This window comes from Brachionichthys hirsutus, chromosome 11, assembly GCF_040956055.1.
Source record: "Brachionichthys hirsutus isolate HB-005 chromosome 11, CSIRO-AGI_Bhir_v1, whole genome shotgun sequence".
Classification (NCBI taxonomy): domain Eukaryota; kingdom Metazoa; phylum Chordata; class Actinopteri; order Lophiiformes; family Brachionichthyidae; genus Brachionichthys; species Brachionichthys hirsutus.
Window position 1 is genome coordinate 13,785,105 of NC_090907.1, and position 10,485 is coordinate 13,795,589.

At 51.8% G+C, this 10,485-nt stretch overlaps 1 long non-coding RNA gene across 1 annotated transcript; it reads left to right on the plus strand.

The window, feature by feature from the left end:
• Positions 1-1,315: 1,315 nt before the first annotated feature.
• Positions 1,316-1,676, plus strand: LOC137901468 (uncharacterized). The gene is made up of 3 exons (XR_011105705.1): positions 1,316-1,335; positions 1,413-1,505; positions 1,640-1,676. It is a non-coding gene; the product is annotated as an uncharacterized lncRNA (long non-coding RNA).
• Positions 1,677-10,485: the final 8,809 nt, after the last annotated feature.

Below are 10,485 nucleotides of genomic sequence, written 5' to 3' on the forward strand. Positions count from 1 at the left end.
GAATGTTTGGAGTAACTGATGATTTTATGATTTCAAAGATATGTGATCCAATTTGTTTGTTCTTAAGCAGGTTGACCGCGGAACAGGAAAAGCAGGAGGGAACCACGAGTACTTCGGAGCAGCTCGAGAGAGAGCTGGAAAGGAAGGAGGTGCGAGGAGAGGACCGCTCTAGTTTTTCAGATTTCTCTCTAACCAGAGGAGAAGAAGTGGAGGAAGGAGAGGAGCTGAGCGAGCTAGAGGAGGAACTCCGGAGGGAGGGGGGGGTCAGACTGCAGTACCAGCAGGACCGTGTCCTGGAGCAGGTCTGTCCTTTCATTGTCTTTACCTAAAGGCCGTGATCACTTGACATATTTTTTAAACCATCAGATGGAGAGCTCCATCTGCCGGTTTGACGCCGAGCTCCGGCTCCTGCATCACGAGAAGCTGGAACTGGATTGGGAGCTGAAGCAGGCCGAGCTGCATCAGCTGAAGCTCTACCGGGAGCTGCTGCTTCATAAGGAGTTCAAGGAGAGGGAGGAGAGCCTGCAGGAGAAGCTCAACCAATGCAACAAGGAGGAGGCCAGAATCACGGTGGAAAAACTTCTTTCATTCGTGTTTCAGAAGAATCCTCTTTTCCAGACTGTTAGAATCTAATTTGTGCCGTTCGATGCGCCGGAATGTGTCAAAAGGCACCGCTGCCTCACAGGAAGAAGGTCGCTGGTTTGAATCCAACTTGTGGCCTTTCTGTGAGGAGTTTGTGGGTTCTCCACCGGGTTCTCCAGCTTTCCAACACCAAAAGCATGTAGCTTAGGTCCAGGTCGTTATTGAAAAAGCAAAGTAGTTCTTCATTAACTTACCTGTGCTGTGCTATTCATTGTTTTTGCAGTTTGCTCTTACCTTTGGGCCCAAAATGAGCATTACCACTATTTTCTCTCACAATTTCTGCATTTGTCTACATCTGAGAGCCCAGTTTTATTATAATGTAATGTTTACAACAGTGAAATGCTTCTTCAGCTGAATTATAAAGCTTCAGCACTGTAACTAACAGAAGGAGGATCATTTATTCAACCAGTTTTGTACCTGAAAATGAACCTGGGGACAGTTCTTGGACACCAAGGACATGTCTGGACAGACACTTCCCTCTTCCCTAACAGCGCCAGCTGGAGGAGCGCGACGAAGCCCTGGAGCTGAAGCAGGCAGAGGTCGCCAGGCTGCAGGACAAGGAGAAGGCCCTGCTTGGTGCCTTCCGGGCGTTGGTGGGCGAGGACAACAAGTGTGAGAAGTTTCTGACAAAAGTCTTCAAGATGAAGCTCAAATGTGTTAAGAAGGAGGAGGATGAGGAGGCCGGAATCGGAGGTGGGAGGAAGAACACAGGAGGTCGGTTTAAGTCGTGTGTGACCTTCCTTCATGATCCCAATGTATGTTTGCAAAAGAGGATGAGTATGGTGATGAAGACTCAGAGGATGACGATGACAGTGCCTCCGATGAGGAAGGAGCTGCTGTGGACGACAACATTTGCCCTCCAGGTCAGAATTTTGGTGGGAAAAAGTATTCAGTCAGTTCGGTGAAACAAGAACGCGTCCAGTCCAAACTGTCGGACATCTTCCCTGCTCCACCTGATCTCCATCTTTGCCTGCGTGTCTGAATCTGCTGATCTCAGGCTGTGAGCCAGGCCTGTTTCAGGACACGGTCACGCTGCGGGAACGTCGACTGAACCTGGAAGAGCTGCTGCTGGAGAAGAAGAAGAGTGCCGAAGAGCTGAAGCGGGAGTGTGGCTTGCTGCTCAAGAAGGTTGCTCTTCATCCTTTTGTCTCATCGCATCGGGATGTCTCACATCTTTTTATTGGTCTTCCCAGCAACAAGTGATGAAGGGCAATCGTAAGGATGCAGAAGACGACGTGGACTCAATCCACCGAGAGAAGCAGCTGAAGACCAATGAGCTGGATGTTGCCGTTCCTCTCAGATTGAGCCAGGTTAGCTCTGACACAACGTTGAGTCGGGGCAGTGCTCTCAATTATTTTCTGTTACGACCCCCCCTAGGGATAAAAGAGAATTTTGCGACTCCCCCCCCAAAAAAAACACTCTTGCATCCTTATTAACATAAAAAGAAAGGAATATAGATAAACTTACAACAAAGAATAACTTTATTACCATTTTTTTTAGTCAGCAACAGAAAATATTTGAAGCGCATCAATTTGCCTGAAATATTTTTTTAATCCTTAAACTACAATTTTTACAATTAAATAATAAATTAAATTAAATAACATCAATAAATAATAATGAATTAAAATAGCACAAAATATAAAACACTTTAACCTACAAAACCAAAAAGAAAAATAAATTGTGCTTTTAGCAAAATGAGGAAGTCAGCTCTTCCCTCGTCTCCCACCGTCGTCACGGTAAAGCCAAACGCTACGGACGCTACGTACGCTACGGACGCTACGGACGCTACGGACGCTACGTACGCTACGGACGCTACGTACGCTCCGTACGCTACGTACGCTCCGTACGCTCCGTACGCTACGTACGCTACGTACGCTACGGACGCTACGTACGCTCCGTACCCTACGTACGCTCCGTACGCTACGTACGCTCCGTACGCTACGTACGCTACGGACGCTCCGTACGCTACGTACGCTCCGTACCCTACGTACGCTACCTACGCTACCTACGCTACGGACGCTACGTACGCTACGTACGCTCCGTACGCTACGTACGCTACGTACGCTCCGTACGCTACGTACGCTACGTACGCTACGTACGCTACGTACGCTACCTACGCTGCCTACGCTACGTACGCTACCTACGCTACGTACGCTACGGACGCTACGGACGCTACGGACGCTACGGACGCTACGTACGCTCCGTACGCTACGTACGCTCCGTACGCTCCGTACGCTACGTACGCTACGTACGCTACGTACGCTACGGACGCTACGTACGCTCCGTACGCTCCGTACGCTACGTACGCTACGGACGCTACGGACGCTACGTACGCTCCGTACGCTACGTACGCTCCTTACCCTACGTACGCTACCTACGCTACCTACGCCACGTACGCTACGTACGCTACGGACGCTACCTACGCTACGGACGCTACGTACGCTACGGACGCTACGGACGCTACGTACGCTCCGTACCCTACGTACGCTACCTATGCTACCTACGCTACCTACGCTACCTACGCTACGTCATAGTTCCTCGTCTTTGCTTTCGACTGACATTCCTTTGTTTTATCATCTCCGTCTCTGTTGAATATTTCTCCATGCTGTCTCTTGAGGGTTTGTTTACATCTTCTCTTCTTCTGCAAAGACACCATAGAGCGAATACCGGTACTCCCTGCACACACTCTGACAATCAGGGCGCCACTGCCAACTACTGGAGTGGATGTGCAATTACACTTTAATCTAGTACGGCAAAAAAAGCATGTCCCCCCCCCCCCCCCCTGACATCGCACCGCTGAGTTAGGGTAACTTAAATTCAAGCCTTGGCTGTATCTGTGTCTGTGAAATGTTTTCCAAGGGTGTGACTGGAACGGGGTACATGTTGGACACATGTTTCTGTCCCCTATACCCCCGCCACACGCAATTCTGCACAACTCTTGTGGTAAATTGTTAAAAAGATATCATCTGAAATGTAGAACTGCTATTGATAACATGAGTTAGATTAGCTTTAGCTAGCTAGCCCAATACAGTAATACTGTATACGAGTGCTTTTCACATGAGCAAACCTGCGAGCAATATTTTACATTGAGCATAAATTTGAGATACGAGTAGCTTCCAGATGGTGGCGCTAAAAGGCCGAGCGCACCTCACTGGTTCAGTTCAGGTGTTCACCACCTCCCAGACTCGTCTCCTGTACGTCTCGCGTGTTGTGTTTCCATTATTTACATGATTATCGGAGAGTATTCCTGAATCAATTCAATTCATTTCAGTTTTATTTCTGTAGCACCAGATCATAACAGGAAGTCATCTCAGGGCACTTTACAGGATTAGCAGGGAAAGACAGAACCCAACTTGACCCACAAGAGCAAGAACTCTGGAGACGGAGGCAAGAAAAACCTTCCCTTTAACCGGCAGAAACCTTGGACAGAACCTAGGCTCATGGAGCAGGAGCAGTCAAAAACAAAATGTATAAAACTATAAATGCTTATGTGGCGGGTATAAAAGAAAGCAAGTAGTAAGGATGGCAGAAGAAAAGGCGATGATGACGATGGAGATGAAGCATGAAGTAATCAATCAGCATGGTCGTGGTGTCCGTAAGTGATTGGACACACAAGTACGAGCGGAGTACATCGACGATATGTACAATCCTCAACCAGAAGGATGCTGTCAGGACACCGAGCCTTCCAGAGACAAAATGTTGTGTCTGAGTTTATGTATGAGTATGTGTAAAGGTACAATTACTGTATAAAGTGTGTACATAACATTAGGATGGAACTGCCAGGGAGCAGGGCTAGAGGACGACCCAGGAGAAGAGACATGGACGTAGTGAGGGAGGACATGAGAGTGGCTGGTGTTGGGGAGGACGATGCAAAGGACAGGACTAGAGGACAACCCAGGAGAAGAGACATGGACGTAGTGAGGGAGGACATGAGAGTGGCTGGTGTTGGGGAGGACGATGCAAAGGACAGGACTAGAGGACGACCCAGGAGAAGAGACATGGACGTAGTGAGGGAGGACATGAGAGTGGCTGGTGTTGGGGAGGACGATGCAAAGGACAGGACTAGAGGACGACCCAGGAGAAGAGACATGGACGTAGTGAGGGAGGACATGAGAGTGGCTGGTGTTGGGGAGGACGATGCAAAGGACAGGGTGAAGTGGAGACGGTTGATTTGCTGTGGCGACCCCTCAGGGGACAAGAAGGAAGTAATACACAAAAAACAAAAGAATAATAAAAGTTAAACCGTTCTGTCATTTCCGTGCCGGGACAGAAGGGTTCTTCCTCTGAAAGGGAGTCCTCCTCCATGAAATGATTGGGTAACTGTTCTGGGGTTTTTCTTTCGCTTTCTCTTTTGCTCAGTCAGAATCGTAGATTTCTCCGTCCCGTACTGCAGCAAGGTCCCAGACACGGACGCCGATTATTTCCTTCTTTAATTCAACAGCTGTTCTCCCTACTTTCCTCTTTTCTTTTGCAGTCGTGTTACTGCTGCCTTTCTTTGGATCTACGACTAAGAGCTAAAGAGAACAAAGTGAAAAAACGTGACCACGAAGAGAACAATTATGACTCGGGTAGACTCCGCCTTCGTTCCCGCGTGTTCTGTTCACCTCGCCTCCGAAAATCTGTTTGACTTCCGAGGCATTTTATACTCCATTTTTATGTTCGCCAACTGAGTTGTTCCACTGTTATTTGTTCCACTACTTTGCCATTGACTTCCGTACTATTGTTCTAAGTGCTCTAAACCAGCGGTCCCCAACCTTTTTCCTGCCACGGACCGGTTTCATGCCGTGAAATTTTTTTGCGGACCGGGGGGGGTATACCGGTAATTACATGTAAAAAGAGGAATATAATCTTACCAATAAACTTTATATTATGCACTTGCAATAACTATTAAATAAATAATTAATAGTTAAACAATATCTACTCACCATAAATTGTGGACCCAATAATTACTTCTGTCCTTCATGGTTTTCATTCCAGGTTCTTGTTTTTTAATCCGGGTTCTGGTCTCAATGTGCCGAAGCAGGTTTTAACCCTTCATTGCTCGTTAATGGAGCTAATCAGCTGTTAATACTGTGTTTTAAGTCTTAGTCCTGGTTTCTCTTCTTGGAGGTCGTCGGCGCCTCTTCTTCCTCCTCTTCTTCCTCCTCAGTTGGACATTTTTCCTTTGCAAAGAAGCTCTCCAAAGACTTTTGTTTCTTTTTATTAATTTTCGCGAGTTCACGGCTGTTTTTTTTAGCAACGTATCAAGACGCGATTGTTACGTTGGAGAAAATCCGGTCGTTTTCCAAAATAAAACACCTTTTAGATGCTAATAATTGATACAACGGAAATTGTATACATGAGTTGTTCTTTCTTTGCGGCCCGGTAACAAATGCCTCACGGACCGGTACCGGGCGGGGACCCCTGCTGTCCGGACTCGGACTAACAGGTGGAGCTCAAAATGCGGAGACTCAGGCAGGGAAATAAGAAATAAATAGTATTTACTTACAAAGTTCAAACAAAACAAGAGTCAGGGGATTGGCTGGCGTCCAAAAACATGCAAACTATAAGAGACGGAACAGGAAACAGGTGATCAATGGAAAGCTCGGGGGAGGCAGGAACAGCAGATCGTTTGGTTCTCTTACTCTGTCCTTTTTCTTTCTCTCCCAGATCGAGTTTGTCGCTGACGGTCCGCTGCCGTCGGACCTGGCCCCAGCGCTGGTGCTGAACAGGGAGGAGCTGCGGCGGCTTCAGGAGCGGATCGAGCGGTTTGAAGCTGAGAAGAACCAGCAGAAGGTTCTGCACGTTCAGGCCCGGCAGGAGCATGTGAAGCTGTTCCAGGACGGGAAGGACATGAGGGCCAAGATTGAGGGTAAGAACCTGACGGGACGACATCTGGACTCGTCCAGCTTGATCCAAGACATTTGATAATGAAAAAGATAAAAGCACATCAAAGCAATCCAGACGTGGGTCGGCAGGTCGTTCACACCGACAGCCAAACGTCCAGAGGAATGTGTATCCTTGAATGTGTCCCGTCCGCGTGGGGCGCTGCAGGATGTAGCTGTGGGAGGAGCTAGCACTTTGCTAAAGCAGTCAGACATGCTTCGGATTGAATTGTTTTCTGGAGTTGTTGGGTCAGCCCCCCCTCTGCAGGCCCCTTGTTGTCCTGAAGACAGCGCCCCCGTTTGTCCAGAGTCGTATTGCTCACACAATGAACTTAATAGCAGTCCTTGTTATCCTTGATGTGACTGATCTGAGTTAGGGTGTGTTCCCTCGTGTGTGTTGCTGCAGAGCTGGAGAAGGAATGCAAACAGCTGATGATGACAAAGTTTGGGAGGCTGCTGGACCTGGAGGCCCTGGTGACACGGCCGGGGAGCAAGACGGTGGAGGAGCTGAAGCAGAAGAAGCTTCTCAAAGAAGCTGAATACGCCAAGGAAATCCAACAGTGGGATGTACGCTGGTGTGTGTGTGTGTGTGCGTGTGTGTGTGCGTGTGTGTGTGTCAGAGCTGCATCCTGGCCTTGTTTTGTACTCATCCTCCAAATCACAAAATCTAATCTTTTAAAAACAACTCAGAGATGAAGTGTGTGTGTGTGTGTGTGTGTGTGTGTGTGCGTGTGTGTGTGTGTGTGCATGTGTGTGTGTGCGTGTGTGTGTTTGGTATTTAGGTGAAGCGAGACGAGGCACACGAGGCTCTGATGGAGACGACCAGACGTAACACGGAGCGTCTCCTCAAGCTGACGAGCCTCCGTCACCAGCAGGCGGCCCTGGAGCAGCAGCTGGACAGCCGGCGGGGGGTCGTGGTATGAGCCTTTTGATGTTAACCTGCAGGCGTCGGCTTGCAGTTGTGTTCATGTGGAGGCAGGTGGACGGCCGGTGGGGGTGCAGAGCGTTCCAACATCCACCGATGCTCAGGCCCATATTTGGAGCTGACATTCCAAATGTTGAATTATTCTGGCTTTGATCAGAAAGCCGAGTCTCGTCTCGGGATCTGCCCGGGATTGAACCAATAACGTGTCTGATTCCTCAAAGCGTCGGTGCTTCTCCTCAGCCCAGACTCCGCCTTCCTTCCGGTCCGCCTTCCATGCATCACGCGAGCCGTGACTCCCGCAGCTAGCATGCTAGCATGCATCACGCGAGCCGTTGCTCCCGCAGCTAGCATGCATCACGCGAGCCGTGACTCCCGCAGCTAGCATGCATCACGCGAGCCGTGGCTCCCGCAGCTAGCATGCTAGCATGCATCACGCGAGCCATTGCTCCCGCAGCTAGCATGCATCACGCGAGCCGTGGCTCCCGCAGCTAGCATGCATCACGCGAGCCGTGGCTCCCGCAGCTAGCATGCTAGCATGCATCACGCGAGCCATTGCTCCCGCAGCTAGCATGCATCACGCGAGCCGTGGCTCCCGCAGCTAGCATGCATCACGCGAGCCGTGACTCCCGCAGCTAGCATGCATCACGCGAGCCGTGGCTCCCGCAGCTAGCATGCATCACGCGAGCCGTGACTCCCGCAGCTAGCATGCTAGCATGCATCACGCGAGCCGTGGCTCCCGCAGCTAGCATGCATCACGCGAGCCGTGGCTCCCGCAGCTAGCATGCATCACGCGAGCCGTGGCTCCCGCAGCTAGCATGCTAGCATGCATCACGCGAGCCGTGGCTCCCGCAGCTAGCATGCTAGCATGCATCACGCGAGCCGTGGCTCCCGCAGCTAGCATGCATCACGCGAGCCGTGGCTCCCGCAGCTAGCATGCATCACGCGAGCCGTGGCTCCCGCAGCTAGCATGCATCACGCGAGCCGTGACTCCCGCAGCTAGCATGCATCACGCGAGCCGTGGCTCCCGCAGCTAGCATGCATCACGCGAGCCGTGGCTCCCGCAGCTAGCATGCATCACGCGAGCCGTGGCTCCCGCAGCTAGCATGCTAGCATGCATCACGCGAGCCGTGGCTCCCGCAGCTAGCATGCTAGCATGCATCACGCGAGCCGTGGCTCCCGCAGCTAGCATGCATCACACGAGCCGTGACTCCCGCAGCTAGCATGCTAGCATGCATCACGCGAGTCCTTGTTCACGTCAGACCTTTGTGTGCTCGTCTCCAGGTCAGCAGAAGGTGCTCGAATCGAGAGGATGTCCAGAGGCTCCGAGCGCTGGTGGACACACAGTCGCAGCAGGCCGAGTCCCTCAGGACAGAGATCAGCCTCCTCTCTCGTAAAGGGGAACATGCGCCCCCTCCTGGACGCACTCGGCCGCTGCCCACCCCTTTGCCTCGTCCCTCCAACGCACCAAGAATGTGACCAGCTGAGAGCAGAAAAGTCGTTCCTGCTCATAATTCAGATTAAAACGCTGCATTTTCTGTGGTTCTTGATATTCCGGTGTTTTAAACGATGAGGGTGACCTGAAGGCTAACGGGCTACAGATGGCGCTCCAGCAGGCCCTCAGGCCTGTAACTGCGGTTTGATGTTCCTCTCAGAATATTTAAAATCTCTCTGGCCGCTCTCGGCATATCCCCCTGAAGAATAAAGTTATAAAACACTCCCACACTAACGGTGACTCACTCATTTGTCAACTGGGGGGGAGGGGAGGGGAGGGGGGGGGGGGGTGGACACTCCCACCATCGCCTCTTCTGTGCTAAATCATGCGAATCAGCAGCTGGATCAGCAGGTTCACGCAGTGAGTCTGCGTCGTCCACGCCGTGCTTGATGATTACATGATTGTGACACGGTGAGCAGAAGGGGAGGGGCGGGACTGTTGAGTGTCAGAGAAGGAATGTCAATCATCCATCCATCTTCTTCCGCTTATCCGGGGGGGTCGCGGGGGCAGCAGCCTAAGCAGGAAGCCCAGACTTCCGTCTCCCCGGCCACTTCCTCTAGCTCTTCCGGGGGGATCCCGAGGCGTTCCCAGGCCAGCCGAGAGACATAGTCTCTCCAGCGTGTCCTGGGTCTTCCCCGTGGTCTCCTCCCGGTGGGACGTGCCCTGAACACCTCACCAGGGAGGCGTTCAGGAGGCATCCTGAATAGATGCACCTCATCTGGCTCCTCTCAACGCGGAGGAGCAGCGGCTCTACTCCGAGCTCCTCCCGGATGACTGAGCTTCTCACCCTATCTCTAAGGGAGAGCCCAGCCCCCCTACGGAGGAAGCTCATTTCAGCCGCTTGTACCCGGGATCTCGTTCTTTCGGTCACTACCCAAAGCTCGTGACCGTAGGTGAGGGTAGGAGAACGGAGATCGACCGGTAAATCGAGAGCTTCTCCTTTCGGCTCAGCTCCCTCCTCACCATGACGGATCTGTGCAGAGTCCGCATCACTGCAGACGCTGCACCGATCCGTCTGTCGATCTCTCGCTCCATTCTTCCCTCACTCGTGAACAAGACCCCGAGGTACTTGAACTCCTCCACTTGGGGCAGGATCGCCCCCCCCCCGACCCGGAGGGTGCTCTCCACCCTTTTCCGGCTGAGAACCATGGCCTCGGATTTGGAGGTGCTGATTCTCATCCCGGCCGCTTCACATGCGGCTGGAACCGATCCAGTGAGAGCTGGAGGGCGTGGCCTGATGAAGCCAACAGGATCACGTCGTCTGCAAAAAGCAGCGATCCAATCCTGAGGTCACCAAACCGAACCCCCTCAACGCCCCGGCTGCACCTAGAAATTCTGTCCCTAAAAGTTACGAACAGAATCGGTGACAAAGGGCAGCCCTGACGGAGTCCAACCCGCACTGGAAATAGGTCCGACTTATTGCCAGCAATGCGGACCAAGCTCTGGCACCGGTCATATAGGGAGCGGACACCCCGTATCAGGGGGTCCGACACCCCGTACCCCCGGAGCACCCCCCACAGGACTCCCCGAGGGACACGGTCGAATGCCTTCTCCAAATCCAC